Genomic DNA, 18,066 nt, shown 5'->3' with positions numbered 1-18,066 from the left:
ATATATTCATTGTCACATTTTTTTTCACTGTGAGCTACCATAAGATCTTGTATATATTTCCCTGTGCTATACAGTATAATCTTGTTTATCTATTCTCCACATGCCTGTCAGTATCTACAAATTTTGAACTCCCAGTCTGTCTCTTCCCACCCCCTGCCCCCTTGGCAACCACAAGTTTGTATTCTATGACTATGATTCTGTTTCTGATTTGTATTTATGTTCATTTTTTTTTAGATTCCACATGTGAGTGATCTCATATGGTATTTTTCTTTCTCTTTCTGGCTTACTTCACTTAGAATGACATTCTCCAAGGACACCCATGTTGCTGCAAATGGTGTTATGTTGTCATTTTTATGGCTGAATAGTATTCCATTGTATAAATATACCACCACTTCTTTATCCAGTCATTTGTCGATGGACATGTAGGCTCTTTCTATGTCTTGGCTATTGTAAATAGTGCTGCTATGAAAACTGGGGTGCAGGTGTCTTTTTGAAGTAGGGTTCCTTCTGGATAGACGCCCAGGAGCGGGATGACTGGGTCATATGGTAAGTCTATTTCTAGACTTTTGAGGAATCTCCATAGTGTTTTCCACAGTGGCTGCACCAAACTGCTTTCCCACCAGCAGTGTAGGAGGGTTCCCTTTTCTCCACAGCCTCTCCGGCGTTTGTCATCTGTGGACTTTTGAATGATGGCCATTCTGACTGGTGTGAGGTGATACCTCATTGTAGTTTTGATTTGCATTTCTCTGATAAAGAGTGATATTGAGCATTTTTTGATGTGCCTATTGATCATTTGTATTTCTTCCTTGGAGAATTGCTTGTTTAGGTCTTCTGTCCACTTTTGGATTGGGTTGTTTGTTTTCTTCTTATTATGTCGAATGAGCTGCTTATATATTCTGGAGATCAAGCCTTTGTTGGTTTCATCATTTGCAAAAGTTTTCTCCCATTCTGTAGGTTGTCTTTTTGTTTTACTTAGGGTTTCCTTTGCTGTGCAGAAGCTTGTAAGTTTCATTGGGTCTCATTTGTTTATTCTTGCTTTTATTTCTATTGCTTGGGTAGACTGCCCTAGGAGAACATTTTTGAGATGTATGTGAGATAATGTTTTGCCTATGTTTTCTTCTAGGAGGTTTATTGTATCTTGTCTTATGATTGTCTTTGATCCCTTTTGAGTTTATTTTTGTGTATAGTGTAAAGGAGTGTTCTAGCTTCATTGATTTACATGCTCATTTTTTAATCAGGTTGTTTGGGATTTTTTGATTTTGAATTCTATGAGTTCTTTATACATTTTGGATATTAATCCCTTATCAGACATATAATTTGCAAATAACTTGTCCCGTTCAGTAGGCTGCCTTTTGGTTTTGTTAATAGTTTCTTTTGCTGTGCAAAAGCTTTTAAGTTTGTTAGGTCTCATTTGTTTATTTTTACTTATATTTCCTTTGCCTGAGATGACAGATTCAAAAAAGTTATTGCTAAGTCCTATGTCAAAGAATGTACTGCCTATGTTATCTTCTAGGAATTTTATGGTTTCAGGTCTTAGAATTTAAGCCTTTAATCCATTTTGAATTTCTTTTCGTATATGGTGTGAGAAAATGTTCTAATTTCATTCTTTTACATGTAGCTGTCCGGTTTTCCCAGTAACACTTCTTTTTTTGAGTTTACTGAACTGTTTATTTTTTCTTTTGGCACACAAGAAGACATATATTTCCCAGCAGCCTCTTCTTTCTAGGGGGACTGTGTAACTGGGCTCTTTGAATGGAAAGTGAGTAGAAGTGATGCATGCCACTCCCAGACCTGAATTTAAGAAGTCCTTGTGAGACCTTTCTTTTTTTTTTACTGAAGTATAGTCAGTTTACAATGTTGTGTCAATTTCTGGTGTACAGCACAATTTTTCAGTCATACATATACATACATGTATTTGTTTTCATATTCTTTTTCATTATAGGTTACTACTAGGTATTGATAGCTCCCTGTGCTATACAGAAGAAACTTGTTGTATATCTGTTTTACATATAGTAGTTAGTATCTGCAAATCTCAAATTCCCAATTTATCCCTTCTCACCCCCTCTTCCCCTCTGGTAACCATACGTTTGTTTTCTATGTGAGTCTGTTTCTGTTTTGTAAATAAGTTCATTTGTGTCTTTTTTTTTTTTCTAAAGATTCCACATATGAGTGGTATCGTATGTTATTTTTCTTTCTCTTTCTGGCTTATTTCACTTAGAATGATGATCTGCAGGTCCATCTATGTTGTTGCAAATGGGATTATCTTATTCTTCTATATGGCTGAGTAGTATTTCATTGTATAAATATACCACAACTTCTTTATTGAGTCATCTGTCGATAGACATTTAGGTTGTTTCCATGTCTTGGCTATTGTACATAGTGCTGCTATGAACACTGGGGGGTGCATGTATTTTTTTGAATTAAAGTACCCTCAGGATATATTCCCAGGAGTGGAATTGCTGGATTATGTGGTAAGCCTATTTTTAGTTTTTTGATGACCCTCTGTACTGCTCTCCATAATGGCCACACCAAACTACATTCCCACCAACAGTGAAGGGGGGTTCCCTATTCTCCACACCTTCTCCAGCATTTATTATTTGCAGACTTTTGAATGATGGTCATTCTGACTGATATGAGATGATACCTCATTGTAGTTTTGATTTGCATTTCTCTGATAATTAGCAATGTTGAGCATTTTTTCATGTGCCTATTGGCCATTTGTATGTCTTCTTTGGAGAATTGCTTGTTTATGTCTTCTACCCATTTTTGGATTGGGTTGTTTGTTTGTTTTTTCTTATGAAGTCATATGAACCATTTATATATTCTGGAGATCAAGCCTTTGTCAGTTTCACCTTTTGCAAATATTTTCTCCCATTCCGTAGGTTGTCATTTTGTTTTGCTTATGGTTTCCTTTGCTGTGCAAAAGCTTATAAGTTTAATTAGGTCCCATTTGTTTATTTTTGCTTGTATTTCTATTGCCTGAGTAGACTGACCTAGGAGAACATTGCTAAGATTTATGTCAGAAAATGTTTTGCTTATGTTATCTTCTAGGAGGCTTATAGTGTCTTATCTTATGTTTAAATCTTTAAGCCATTTTGAATTTTTTTGTGTGTATAGTGTGAGGAAATGTTCTAACTTCATTGATTTACGTGTGTTTATCCAGTTTTTCCAACACCACTTGCTGAAGAGACTGTCTTTTCTCCATTGTATATTTGTGTCTCCTTTGTTAAAGACTCACTGACTATAAGTCTGTGGGTTTATTTCTTGGTATTCTATTCTGTTCCATTGATCCATATATCTGTTTTTGTACCATACCATGTTGTTTCGATTACTGTAGCTCTGTAGTATTGTCTGAAGTCTGGGAGGGTTATTCCTCCAGCTTCATTATTTTCCTTCAGTATTGCTTTGGTAATTCATGGTCTTTTGTGATTCCATATAAATTTTAGGATTATTTGTTCTAGTTCTGTAAAAAATGTCCTGGGTAATTTGATAGGGATCACATTAAATTTATAGATTGCTTTGGGTAGCATGGCCATTTTAACAATATTAATTCTTCCAATCCAAGCGTATGGAATATCTTTCCATTTCTTTAAGTCGTCTTTAATTTTCTTTATCAGTATTTTGTAGCTCTCCATGTGTAAGTCTTTCACCTCCTTGGTCAGATTTATTCATAAGTATTTTTATTTTTGTTTTCTGATGTTTCATTGTTAGAATAAAGAAATGCATCTGATTTCTGTATGTTAATCTTGTATCCTGCTAGCTTGCCAGATTCTTTTATCAGTTCTAGGAGTTTTTGTCTGGAGCCTTTAGGGTTTTCTATATATAGTATCATGTCATCTGCATATAGTGACAGTTTTACCCCTTCTCTTCCAACTTGGATCCCTCTTATTTATTTTTCTTGTCTGATTGATTTGGCTAGGGCTTCAATACTATGTTGAATAGAAGTTGTGAGACTGGGCATCCTTCTCTTGTTCCAGACAAGAAGTCTTTCAACTTTTCACCATTGAGTATTATGTTGGCTGTGGGTTTGTCATAAATAACTTATTATGTTGATATATGTTCTGTTCATACCCACTTTGGTAAGAATTTTTATCATAAATGGGTGTTGAATTTTATCAAATGCTTTTTCTGCATCTATTGAGATGATCATGTGATTTTTGCGCTTTCTCTTTTTGATATGGGGTATCATGTTGATTGATATGTGTATATTGAACCACTCTTGAATCCCTGATGTGAATCCAACTTGATCATGGTGCATGAAGTTTTTTATGTGCTGTTGTATTCTGTTTGTTAACATTTTGAGGATTTTTACATTTATATTCATCAATGATATTGGCCTATAGTTTTCTTTATTGGTAGTGAGTTTGAGAAGGTCTGGTATGAGTTCTTCTTTGCGTGTTTGATAGAATTTCCCAGTGAAGACATCTGGTCCTGAACGTTTGTTTTCAGGGAGGTTTTTTTGTTTGTTTGTTTGTTTGTTTTACTGCTGATTCTATCTCACTTCTACTGATCAATTTGTTACAATCATTTGTTTCTTCTTGATTCAGTTTTGATGGACTGTACATTTCTAGAAATGTCCATTTCTTCTAGGTTATCCAATTTGTTACCATATAGTTGTTCATAGGATTCTGTTATGATTTTTTGTATTTCTATGGTGTTGGTTGTAACTTCTCTATTTTCATTTCTTATTTTGTTTACTTGTGTCCTCTCTCTTTTCTTCTTGTTGAGCCTGGGCAGAGGTTTGTCAACTTTGTCTACTCTTTCAAAAAACCAGCTCTTGGTTTGATTGATTTTTTTCTATTGTTTTCCTAACTCTGTTCTATTTATTTCCTCCCTGCTTTTTATCATTTCTTTCCTTCTGCTGACTTTAGGTTTTGTTTGTTCTTTTTTTTTTTTTTTCTAATTCTTTTAGGTGGTAGGTTAGGTTGTTTATTTGAGATTGTTCTTCTTTTTTGAGGAAGGCCTATATCACTATGAACTTCCCTCTTAGGACTGCTTTTGTTCCATCCCATAGATTTTGTGTGTTTGTGTTTTCATTGTCATTTGTCTCAAGGTATTTTTAAATTTCTTCTTTGATTTCATCATTGACTCTTTGTTTTTTCAGTAGCATGTTGTTTAGTCTCCATGCAGTCAGTATTTTTTTTTCCACATATTTTTCCACCCTGTGGTTGATTTCTAGTTTCATGGCATTGTGGTCAGAGAAGATGCTTGAAATAATTTCTATCCTCTTAAATTTTTTGAGACTTCTTTTGTGCCCAAGTATATGATATATCATAGAGGATGTTCCATGGGCACTTGAAAAGATTATATATTTTGTTTTGGGGGGTTGCAATGTCCTAAAAATATCAACCACATCCAACTATTCTGTTCTGTCATTTAGTATTTCTCTTCTATTGATTTTCTGCCTAGAAGATCTGGCCAGTGATGTTAGTGGGTTGTTAAAGTCTCCTACTATGATTGTGTTACCATCAATTTCTCCCTTTATGTTTATTAGCATTTGTTTTACATATTTAGGTGATCCTATATTGGGTGCATATATGTTAATGAGTGTAATATCTTCTTCTTGTATTGCTCCTTTAATCATTATGTAGTGTCCTTTAACTTTCTTTATGGCCTTTGTTTTAAAGTCTGTTTTGTCTGATATTTGTATTGCTATACCCACTTTCTTGTCATTTCCATTTGTATGAAATATCTTTTTTTTCTCACTTTCAATCTATGTGTGTCCTTCACCCTAAAGATGGTCTCTTGTAGGCAGCATAGTGTAGGCTCCTGTTTTATTATCTAGTCTGCCACTCTACATCTTTTGATTGGAGCATTTAGTCCATCGACATTTATGGTAATTATTGATAGATGTTTGTTTATTGCCATTTTAAACTTTGTTTTCCAATTGATTTGATATTTCTTCTTGTTCCTTTCTCTTTCTATTTTTCTTTCTGTGGGTTGATAATTTTCTTTTGTATTAGCTTTGTTTCTTTTTGGGTTTTGTGACTCTAATGCATGCTTTTGATTTGTGGTTATCTTGTTTTTCAAGTATGTTAAAGCATTACTATGTCTATTTCCTTTAGACTGGTAGTCATATAGGCTCAAACACATCCTAAGAAGTATGAAAAGAATATCACATTTTCTTACTCTCCTCTCCCACATTTTATGATTTTGATGTCCACCATTACATATTCTTGTTTATTCTCTTGCAACTCATTGTAGTTGCATTTCCAATTATGGGTTTTTTCTTTTCTATAGCATCCTGCTTCTTTTCTATTTGGAGGAAACTTTTCAGTATTTCTTTTAGGATAGGTTTAGTATTGCTGAATTCTTTTAATTTTTGCTTGATGTGAAATTCTTTATCTTTCCTTCTAGTCTAAAGATAGTCTTGATGGATAGAGTATTCTAGGTTGCAGCTTTTTCTCATTCAGGAGTTTGTATATATCTTGCCACTCCCTTCTGGCCAGCAGTGTTTGTGTAGAGAGATCAGCTGAAAGCCTTATGAGGGTTCCCTTGTAACTAACTCTTTGTTTTTCTCTTGTTGCCTTTAGAATAATTTCTTTATCTTTAACTTTGTTCACCTTGATTATAATATGCCTTGATGTAAGTCTGTTTGCGTTTTTCTTGTTTGGGACACTCTGTACTTCCTGTACTTGGATATCTGTTTCCATCTTTACATTTGCAAAATTTTCAGTCATGATTTTTTCAAGTACATTTTCAATCCCTTTTTCTGTTTCTTCTACTCCTGGACCCAGTTCTGCGTAGACTGGTATGCTTTATATTATCCCATATGTCCCTTATATTGCTCTCATTGGTTTTAATTTGCTTTTCTCTCTGCTGTTCTAATTGGGTGATTTCTGTTATCCTGTCTTCTTAATCACTTATTTGTTCTTCTGCATCATTTAGTCTCCTTTTGACTGTCTTTAGCTTGGTTTTATCTCAGTGATTGGGTTTTCTGATTTTAATTGGCTCCTCTTTATAGTTTCTATATCCTTTTTATAGCAGTCTGCATTTCTATTGATAGTCCCTCTTATTTTGTTCAGTACTTTTATCCCCCGCCCCGTCTTTTTGAAGTCATGATCTGGTAGACTGTTGAGGTCTAGTTCATTGTCTCTTCTTTCACGGGACTTTTCTTGTTCTTTTAATTAAGAGTGGTTCCTCTGCTTCTTCATTTTAGTTTACTCTCTGACTCCATGAATTTAGGAGTAACAGTTATCTACTGTGGTCTGGATGCATTTTTTTTTAAGTGTGAGTATTCCTGTGTAGATTGTTCATTTCTAATAATTTTCTTGGAAGGGCTGTTTTTAGTGTGGATGGTTGCCATGTTTTTCATCCATGTGTGCTGGATATTATTCCCTTGACTGGGGGTGTGGTTGATGTTGTGATGACCAGAGCCTGCCCTGGTTGTTAAGCAGGGCCTCTTCTTTGGTCTATGGACCCCACAGTCCTGATGGGGCCTAGCCTGCTCCCCTGTTGTTGGAATAGAGGCTTCCAGACCCATTTCTGAGCTGTGGTACGTGGTAGGCAGGATTGGAGCACTTCCACTTGAAGAGGAGTGTCTGAGTATTCCTCTGCAGGAGATGTCCATTGGGAATGCCCTCTGTGGTGTTTTCTGCCACTTGTTATGAGAACTTACAAAGTACACTTTGTTGATGCTGCCCTTGTCCCTGCCACAGCAATGAGAATGTCAATAACCTGCTCTGGTGTCACCCAGGTTCTGGGCCCACAGAGCCAGCAGGGCAGATTCACCAATTTCAGGTACTAGGACCTGCCATAGTGCCTGTGCAGTCACATACCTGCATCCACCGTGCACCACAGGGCTAACCTAGACTCCAACCCATGTCCCTGTATATTATGAAGGCCTACTGTTAACGCCAAATCAACCCCCGCAGTGTGCCAGAACCGCACTTGTTTGTCTCAAAGGTGAGAGTCCACAAAGGCACGAGCAGAGCAAATCTACCACTGCTGCCTATGGCTAGGATCAAATTTCAGGTTTTCCTGTGAAGTTGCAGGACCCCTGGGTATGGATTCAGGTTTCAGCCCCACCTCTGCTCAAGAGCCACGTACCAGTGATTATGCCCCATCCAGAGCAAGCTAAGAAGATGGCTTTGTCTGAACCCTGCCTCTCTTCTCGTGAGAATGCATGCCAACAATTGTCCCGAGCAATGCCTTCTGGGCTAGTGATGGCTGCTATGGCTGGGTTATGTTACATTCCTCCTCCCATGCACCCTAGCAGTGGTGCTCTCTATGGAGGGACCCATTCTGGTTTGCGCTCTTTTCCAGCCTCAGCCTACACCACACTCCAGCCACCTGAGGCTGCATCTGTGTAGTCTGCTCCAGTCCTCTCCTTGGGCTCATCTGTGGAAGCTGAAGCTCCAGCAGCCAGTTCTGGCCCACCCACCCTGGCCTGTGTCTTGGGCTAGGGGTCACGAGTGCCCTCTGTGCTGGTTTCTCTCAGTTCTGTCTGCAAAGTGACTGCTGTTTTCTCCTCCTAGCCTCTGAAGCTCCCTTTCTATCCCTGCTGACCTCCTCTCTGAAGAGGTGGCATCCCAGGTGGTATTCCTCCTTTGCTGCTCCTTCCTCAGGGGACAGGCCCCGAACTGATTTCCTTTTTCTTTTTTCTTTTTTTCTATCTTTTTTGGTGAAGATTCTTGTTGTATTTCTGAAGTAAGAGATATTCTGCCAAAGTTCAGTAGGTATTCTGTGTGAATTGTTATATATGTAGATGTAGTTTTTGGTGTATTCCTGGGAGAGGATGAGCTGATTGTCCTTCTAGTCCGCCATCTTGGCAAACTTCCTTCAGAGATTTTTGATTACTAATTAATTCTCCTTACTCATTATGGCCTGTTCAAATTTTATATTTCTTTATGATTCCATCTTCATAGATTGTATGTTTTAAGGAATATATCCATTTCTTCTAGGTTATCTAATTTATTGGTGAATATTTTTTCATTGTAATAGCTTATGATCTTTTGTGTTTTGGTAGTATCAGTTGTAATGTCTCCTCTTTCAGTTATAATTTTGTTTATTTGAATCTTATCTATTCTTTCTTTCCTAATTTTTTTAATTGAAGGATAGTTGATGTACAATATTATATGTTACAGGTATACAATATGATGATTCACAATTTTTAAAGGTTATACTCCCTTCATTGCTGGTGGGAGTGCAAGTAATATAGCCAAGTTAAACAATTTGGCAATCTCTTAGAAAACTGAACACACTCTAACATATAATCCAGCAATTGCACTTCTTGATATTTACCCACAGAATTTTAAAAATTATGTCCACACAGAAACCTGCACACATATGTTTATAGCAGCTTTATTCATGATTTCCAAAACTTGGAGGCAACCAAGATGTCCTTCAGTAGGTATAATGGATACATAAACTGTGATACATCCAGACAATGGAATATTATTCAGTGCTTAAAAGAAATGAGCTGCCAGGCCATGAAAAAACAGAGGTAGCTTAAGTGCATATTACTAAGTGAATGAAACCAATCTGAAAAAGCTACATACTGTAAGTTCCCAGCTATATGACTTTTGGAAAAGGCAAGTCTATGGAGATAATAAAAAAATCAGTGGTTGCCCGGGTTTGGGATGGGGAGTCATGAATAGGTGTAGCACAGAGGACTTTTAGGGTGGTGAAAATGCTGTATGTGGTTCTATAATTATGGATGCATGTCATGTAGACATTTGTCCAAACCTATGGAATGTACAGTGCCAAGAATGAACCCTCATATAAACTATGGGCTTTTAGTACTTATGTTATGTCAATGTAGATTCATCAATTATAAAATGTACCACTCTAGTGAGGGATAGTGATAGCAGGAGAAGCCTATGTAAAGGCAGGGAATAATAGGGAAATTTCTGTACCTTCCTCTTAATTTGCCATGAATCTAAAATTGCTCTTAAAAATAAACACACCACATACAACACAAACACACACAGATGTATATATCACACAAGATACACAGATAATTTCAAATGTTCTAGTGGCCAAATTAAAAAAAATTTAAAATAGGTGAAAATAGTTTTTAGAAATTCAGTAGAGAGTTTCAATAGCAGATTTGAAATAGCAAGATAATCAGTGAATTTGAAGGTCAGGCACTTGAGATCATCCATTCTGACTACCAGAAGGAGAAAACAATGAAGCAAAATGAAAAGAGACAAAGAGAGCTATGGGGGTACCATCATTAGTATCAATGAATGCATTATAGAAATCCCAGGAGAATAGAGAAAGTGGCAGAAAGAATATTTGAAGAAACAATGGCCAAAAATGTCCCCAAATTTCATGAAAGGACATGAGTATACACTTCCAGGAAGACAGAAAACTCAAAGTAGATAAACTCAAAAATTTTGTAATCCAACTGTTGAAAGAGCGAGTTTTGAAAGCAGTGAGAGACACATGATTCATCACATATAATCCTCAAAATTATTATCAGCTTATTTCATCACAAGACAGGTAAGCCAGAAGGCTGTGGAATGATAGATTTAAAGTGCTGAAGGAACAATAACAACAACAACAACAACAAAACAGTCATACAAGATTTCTGTATGTAGAAAATCTATCCTTCAAAAACATTTCCAGATAAACAAAAGCAAGGAAGTTCACTGCTAGCATAACTGCCCTGCAAAAGGGATCAAGGGAGTTGTACAAGTTAAAAGAAAAAAATCTAGATGGGGACATGAAGCCATCCTAAGAAATAAAGAACACCACTGAAGTAATATTCATTGAAAAATATAATAGCCAAAATTATTTTATTTTGTTTATTTCTGTATGATTTATAAGACAATCTATACAATGGGCACATGATGCATAAAGCTGTAATGTGTGACTATAACAATATAAAGGAGAAGGAAATAACTGTATAGGAGCTGTATTTTGTACTATTGAAGCTAAGTAGGTATGAAGTAATTAGACCTAGCAAATTGACCCTCAGTCCTGGTACAATCGAGACCTGCCATCTCCCTGACAGCTTCCCCAAGAGCAGAAAAGAAAGAAGAGTCATCAAAAGAGAATTAGAGAAATCCACAGTTATAGCTAGGGGATTCAGTAAAACACTCTTAGCAACTGATAGAACAACTAAATAAGAATATCAGTAGGAATGCTGAAGATCTGAAAAAACAGTCAACCAAAATAGGATCTAATTAATGTATATAGACCATTCCAGTCAACAGCAGCAGGATATTTTTCTTCAAGCACCCATGGAACATTCACTAACATACACCTTTATCCTGGGTCATAAAACAATCCCCAACAAGTTGAAAAGATGTGATATCATACACAGTGTGTTCTTTGACCATAATGGAAGAAAACAGAAAATCAATAACAGAAAGACAACAGGAAATATCTCTGAACACATTGAAATGATACAACATATTTCTAAATAATCCATGGGTCAAAAAAAAAATCATGAAGGACATGAAATATACCTGGAACAGAATGAGAATGAAGCCACAGAAGCAGTGCTGACAGGAAAATTTATGGCACTAAATACTTACAATACAAAAGAAAAAAAAATTCTCAAGTAAATAAACTGAGCTTCTATCCTAAGAAACTAGAAAAGAAAAGAGAGAAAAAAAGAAGTGAAATCACAAGAGAGGGAATAATAAACACCAGAATGTAAATCAAATTGAAAATAGGAAAACAACAGAAAAAAATCAAAGAAATTAAAGGTGATTCTTTCAAAACTATTACTGAAATAGACAACCGTCTAGCAAGACTGACAAAAATACCAAAGAGAGATGACACAAATCACCAATACCAAGAGTTAAACAGGGGATATCATTCTAGAGTCTGCAGCTATTAATAAGTATAATATGGGAATACCCTAAACAACTATATGCTCATAAACCCAACAATTTAGAAGAAAGGGACCAATTCCTTGAAAACCAAAAATTATCAGAACTGAAATAAGATTAAATAAATAGACATCTGAATAGTATTAAAACTATTAAAGGAATTGAATTTGTAATAAAAAACATTTGAAAATAAATTTCCAGGCCCTGATGATTTAAATGGAAAATTATGTGAATCAGTTAAAGAAGTCACCAATCTACACAACCTCTTTCAAAAATTAAGAGGAGGAAAAACTTCCCAACTCATTTGATGAGGCCAATGTTAACCTCATACCAAAAGCAGACACAGACAACACCAAAAAAAGCCACTACGTATCAAATGCCTCGTGAACATAGGCACAAAAATTGTTACAAAATATTACCAAGCCAAATCCAATACTGCATAAAAACAAATTATACATCATGAACAAGTGAGAGTTTTTCCAGGTAAGCAGTGTTGTTTCAACATTCAAAAATGAATGTAGTCCACAAACACTAAAGAACATTACTATGATTACATCTAGGATCACACAAGATTATGGACAAAATCCAACACCAAGTCATGATACAAATTTTCAGAAAAGTTAGGAATAGGGATGAATTACCTAAACATGATGAAGAACGTCTACAAATAACCTACAGCTAACTTCAGGCTTAAAACAGTGAGAGACTGAAAGTTTACCACTAAGACTGGGGACAAGGAAAGGACAGTCAAACTCTCCACTCTTATTCAAAAAGGGACTGGAAGTTCTAGCACTTAACATAAGTAAGATAAGGAAAAGAAATGAAAAGCGTATAGATGGGAAAGGAAGAAATAAAAGTGCCCCTCTCTGCAGATGACGTTGTCTCCATAGGAAATACCAAGAAAGCTACCAAAAACAAACAAACAAACAAACAAAAAAACACCACCAACCATCCACAAACTCCCAAAGCAAAAAGCAAAAACCAAAATTGAGTTAAATCAGGTCTGAGGCCGCAAAATCATCTGTCAAAAGTGAACTGTGTTTTAAATCTTAGGCCAGCACTTCCTGATGGGGAGCCCTCAGAACCCTCAGAGCCTTGGCAGGATCACAGTGTGGTCCCAGGTGGCCGTGCTCTATGTCCCCCCAGCCACACCTTCCTTTCTCCTCCCCTCAGTGCAAGGGGCAGATCCAAGAGGTTGCCAGGGGTTTTCTGCCTCTCCCTGGGGCAGTCACCTGGAACCCAGGGTTGTGGTGCTGGGGCAGTGACCTCACAGCACAGCAGGCCTAGTCAGGCCCCCAGCACCCAGGCCACTGAGCACCAGCCAGAACAGCCATGTCTCAGGTGGTGTCCAGATGTGGTGACAGGGTCAGCCCTCTGAATTTGGGAGGTGGCCGGGTGGGGCTGGCCTGCTGAGGAAAGCCTAGCTAGGAGGAAATGCCCTGCCTTCCTCCACACTTGTGCAAACGACTCAGAGTAAGATAATTCAAGGCAGTGAAACTGAAATAGACCATAACATCATCAGAAAGACCCACTGGTGAAAGCAGAGGATGAAAAAGAAAATGAAAGCAGTGTTTTATCATATTATTACAAGAGGCCTTTTGAAATTTAAAAACATGACTAGTTTTTCTTCAGAGGACTGCTCTTTTCAGTGCCGGGTCCATCGAACCAACCAGCCCCTAGATGTCAGCTGTTTGCTATTCTTGATTATACTTTGGAACACATTATTAAATATCCTCATGCTAGAAATGGGAAGACAAAACACCTCTCAGAATTTTATAGATTTTTTTGTTTTACATTTTACTAGCATTCATCGATCTTTCATGTCTTGTAAACTTTTCCATTATATCCTATATCATGGAGTCTTGTACTTTTAGTTAATAGGCTTACTAAATACCACATCTGCCTATTTACTCAAATTATTTCCTTTAGCTTTGGCTTTTCCTATTGTCCAGTTTTCCTGATAAGTTGTCCAAATTATTACCTGAATCTCTCCAAAACCACAAGCTTCCATTTAAGCATCAAAAATCATTTTATTTCTTCATGGTAATTTTAATTTATATTTCAGTTCTTGTTTACAGTTTAGAGGATCCAGCTGTCTGCCAAAGCCTGAAGGCACAGAATGTTTATTCTTTTCAACATCCTTTCTACTTCAGTATTAAGAGTTACTGTCTGTCATTTTCCACGGTGATGATTTTATCTATAGCTTTTATAACCTCTTGGTCAGAAGTTATTACCTTGGTACAGGCTATTAGGGTAACTTCCTATATCAGTGAGACTACCCTATATTTCCCCTTTCATCCTGCTAGTTATACAGTGAGCTCTAAAAAAGTATTCCTGCCCAAACTATTGTTTTCTTGGTACTTGGTTGCCATTTGTACTCAAGTAATCATCCTTTTCACTTAAAGTATATATTGCAGCCTGTATTGAGATGAACATTCCCTGGTTGGACTTTCTCAGTAGATTTCTCATTGCTAAAGTTTATTGGTTTAATTGCCACAGGCTTAATTTAAGAGACATCACATTACCTGTGGATCCACTTATCAAATGGAAATGCTGCTTCATTCCATTTATGATTCACAATCTTGAGCAAACTGAAAGGCCTGTACCCAAAGTAATTTATTATATGCTGTTTGTATTTCAATAAAAGTGGAAAAATTAGTTTGTTAATATATCGTCATGTCATTAATCAAAACTTACAACTACAGTAAGAATCATACTTTGTCATACTTCTACAAATAGGAAGGAATGATGACTGAGGACACAGGACAAAAAAGGAACTGAAGCTTCCCCTCCACTCATTTTTATAACTCTTCAGAATGTATCTTTGGGGCTATGCTCTTATTTATTAAATAGTTATTTTTAAAGAAAAACAGAACAAAATGAGTTTATACCTGCTCAGTAATACTGTATATTACAAATGTAAATTTGTTATTAACACAATGGTGAAAAGAGTCAATATTTTGGCCATATTGATGTTTCTGTTACCCAAAAAGCTGCTGGATGCAAACTGTTCTGTAATTCTGAGGTTCACTGCCAACTTTAAAATATGACCTTAAATAAACATTTTTATCAAGGTTAAAAAATAAATTGCATTTCTAGACACTAAAAATGATTAGTGGAAACCAAAATGAAAAAGACATTACCGGAGGAGGCCAAGATGGTGGAGTAGAAGGACGCTTGTAGCTCACCCTCTCCCACAAATACACCAAGACTCACATCCACAGACCCACTCAGCCAACCAGAGCACCTGCGGAACCCGACAGAACATCATCCTCTTCAAAAGACAAAGACGCCAAAAATCTGGTAGGAGAAAAGGAAAAAAGAAAGCAGAAAAGGCAAAACAGTGCGGATGGGTCCAGTGGGGAGGGCACGGCAAAGGAGGACTGGTGCTCGTTCGCTGGGTCTCCCCTCTCCAACCGAGAGGCCAATAGGACTGAGGGGGAGCCTCCAAGTCTCGGATCTGTACAGAGCAGCCCTTGACTGACAGAACTAAGTTAAATGGGCACAGAGGGTTACCGCGACACCCAGCCTGAGATGCGGCCCATCACCTGGGGTCTGGGCCAGGCTGCCCGGGCCAGGCTGCCGGAGACAGGCGGAAGACGGGGGCGGCTGCACTGAGGCAGCCCAGGGGGACTGCAGGGGGCTGCGCGCCATGGCTGTGGGTGTGCAGGGCAGAACAGTCTGGGCCCTCCATAAAACAACACGGCTGATGTGCCCTGGGGGGAAGGGTGCATACCCCCATCTCTGAAAACCCGCAGAAAGTTTTCGGGGGAAGAGAGGCGGGGCTCAGGCACAGCTGCCATATGTATCCTCTGGCACTGAGCACCCAGGTGGGGGAGGGGGCGAAACCTGCATCCGCACCTGGGGACTTAGCAGCCTCAAAGGCCAGACGGAGACTTGCCTACAGCCTGAGGCAGATAGGTTCCTTCCGTCCTGATCCCTCAGAGAACTTGCTCCGCCAAGACAAACAAGGAACTGGGTTTTGGCCCGGAGCAGGGACAGGGCTGTTTCTTGGTTTTCCCCGAGCCCGCAGCGGCACAGAGCAGCGGAGCGACCAGCGCCGGGACAGGGCGGGCAGCCTCCCGCCTTTCCGGCAGGAACGCTGCACCTGACAGAAGTGCTGGGAGAGGGTGCGACCCGCCCTCCTACCCGGCCAGTCTGCAACATCTGACTGCGGCATCAGGAGGGGCAGTGACCCGCCCGCCCACAGCAAAGGAGAGCTGCACCTGACCCAGTGTTGGGAGGGGGCGCCACCTGCTTGCCGACAGGCACTGGGAGCAGCACAGATGAAGGCGCCAACGGAGGGCCTCTGGAAACAGCAAGCTGAGCTTCCAAAACAGGACGAAGACAGAAAGAGTTCGCATTAAGGGCACACAGACTCCATGAGAACACCCCCCCTTTTTTTCTCTTTTTTCTTTTTTAAATCTGCTTTTACCTGTTCTATTTTGTATTACCCTTTTAATTTTTACTTCTTAAACAATTATATATACTCCCAGTTTTAATCACTTTTAAATTTGGAAAAATATTTTTATTATTATTATTTTTAAAAATCCACATCATTTCATTTTTATTTCTCTTGGTTTTGATGTCCTATTATTGATTATACACAGGTTTAAAATACACTTTTCCCCTCTTTTCTCCTTTTTTAAAGGTTTTTAAAAGACGTCTCAACCGGATTTCCTATTCTACTTCAATTTGCTTTTATATTATTCATTATACACTGTTTTCAAACCATTTTTTCTCCCTTCTTTTAAAATTCTGTTTCTCTCTCTCTCTCTGTTTTTTTAAGTGTTATTCCTACATAGGCGTTAGATAGGTAAATAAATAGACTCCGTAAGGACCACAGCAGATAACTGATACTCCATAAACCACAGTGCCAGAGAGGTATGAGCAAGATGAAGAAGCAGACAAACCATTTCCAATTAAAAGAACAAGAGAAATCCCCTGGAAGAATGATCAATGAAATAGACATCGATAGCCTACTAGATCAAGATTTCAAAAAAGGAGTGATCAAAGTACTGAAAGAACTAGAAGAGATAGTGTTTAGAAATATAAAATATGTCAAAAATCAAACTGAAGCTATAAAGAAGAGCCAAGTAGAATTGGTAAACTCATTGGCTGAAATGAGAAATGATCTAAAGGCTGTGCAAAGCAGACTAGATAATGTAGAGGAATGAATAAGTGACCTAGAAGACAGGACAACAGAAAGCACCCAATCTGAACAGCTACAGGATAAGCAGATGACAATAGCATAAGGGACCTATGGGATGACATAAAGCATGCCAATCTTTGCATAATAGGGGTCCCAGAAGGGGAAGAAAGATCAAAGGGGATTGAAAAGGTATTGGAAGGAACTGTGACTGAAAACTTCCCAAACTTAAAGAAGGAATCAGATATCCAAGTACAGGAAGCTCAGAGGGTCCCAAACAAGAAGAACCCAAATAGACCCACACCAAGACATATCATAATAAAGATGGCCAGAGTCCCAGAGTCAAGGATAAAGAAATGATCCTAAAGGCAGCAAGAGAAAAGCAAAGAGTGAGTTACAAGGGAACCCCCATAGGGCTCTCAGTTGATTTCTCTACACAATCACTACAGGCCAGAGGGAGTGGCAAGATATATTCAAAGTCCTGAATGAAAAAAAAGGTGCAGCCTAGGATACTTTATCCAGCAAGGCTATCCTTTAGGACAGAAGGAGAGATAAAGAATTTCACAGACAAGAAAAAACTACAAGAGTTTAGCAACACTAAACTCGTGCTAAAAGAAAGATTGAAAGGTCTACTCTAAATAGAAAAGCAGCAGGATGCTACAGAAATGAGAAACTCACAACTGGAAAGGTGATAACTCATGAATTACAAATAAACACGAAATTGTAAAAGAAGACATCTAAATCTTTGGGAGAAGGAGGCAGGAAAATATAGAATTTTTTTCTTTCTTTAAAAATTTTTTGTTCTCAGTATGATAGGTTTGAGATCATGTTACTATCAGTTTAATAAAACCAGGTATACTAATGGGCTAATAGACTTACAAAAAAGGGTAACGACAAGCCAAAAACTTACAAAGGAGTCACAAAAACTAAATAAAATCCATGATAATACAAAGGAAAATTACCGAACCACAAAAAGAAGAAGAAAGGAACAAAGAGGAAATAGCAAATCAACTGCAAAGATAAGTTCCAAATGGCAATAAACACACATCTATCATTAATTACCGTAAATGTTAATGGACTAAATGCTCCAGTCAAAAGACATAGAGTGGCAGACTGGATAATACAGCAAGA

The 18,066-nt window shown here is 37.8% G+C and overlaps 1 protein-coding gene and 1 pseudogene across 1 annotated transcript in view; both read left to right on the top strand.

The window, feature by feature from the left end:
- The window catches only part of FAM104B (family with sequence similarity 104 member B), a 78,072-nt gene that overhangs the window by 34,554 nt on the left and 25,452 nt on the right, over positions 1–18,066 (top strand). The gene's annotated exons all lie outside the window — the stretch shown is intronic.
- On the top strand, positions 9,100–14,869 carry LOC116662014 (annotated as a pseudogene).

The sequence above is a fragment of the Camelus ferus genome, chromosome X, assembly GCF_009834535.1.
Source record: "Camelus ferus isolate YT-003-E chromosome X, BCGSAC_Cfer_1.0, whole genome shotgun sequence".
Taxonomy (NCBI): Eukaryota; Metazoa; Chordata; class Mammalia; order Artiodactyla; family Camelidae; genus Camelus; species Camelus ferus.
The sequence above is the reverse complement of the archived record's forward strand: the minus strand, read 5'-3'. Positions and strand labels throughout refer to the sequence as shown.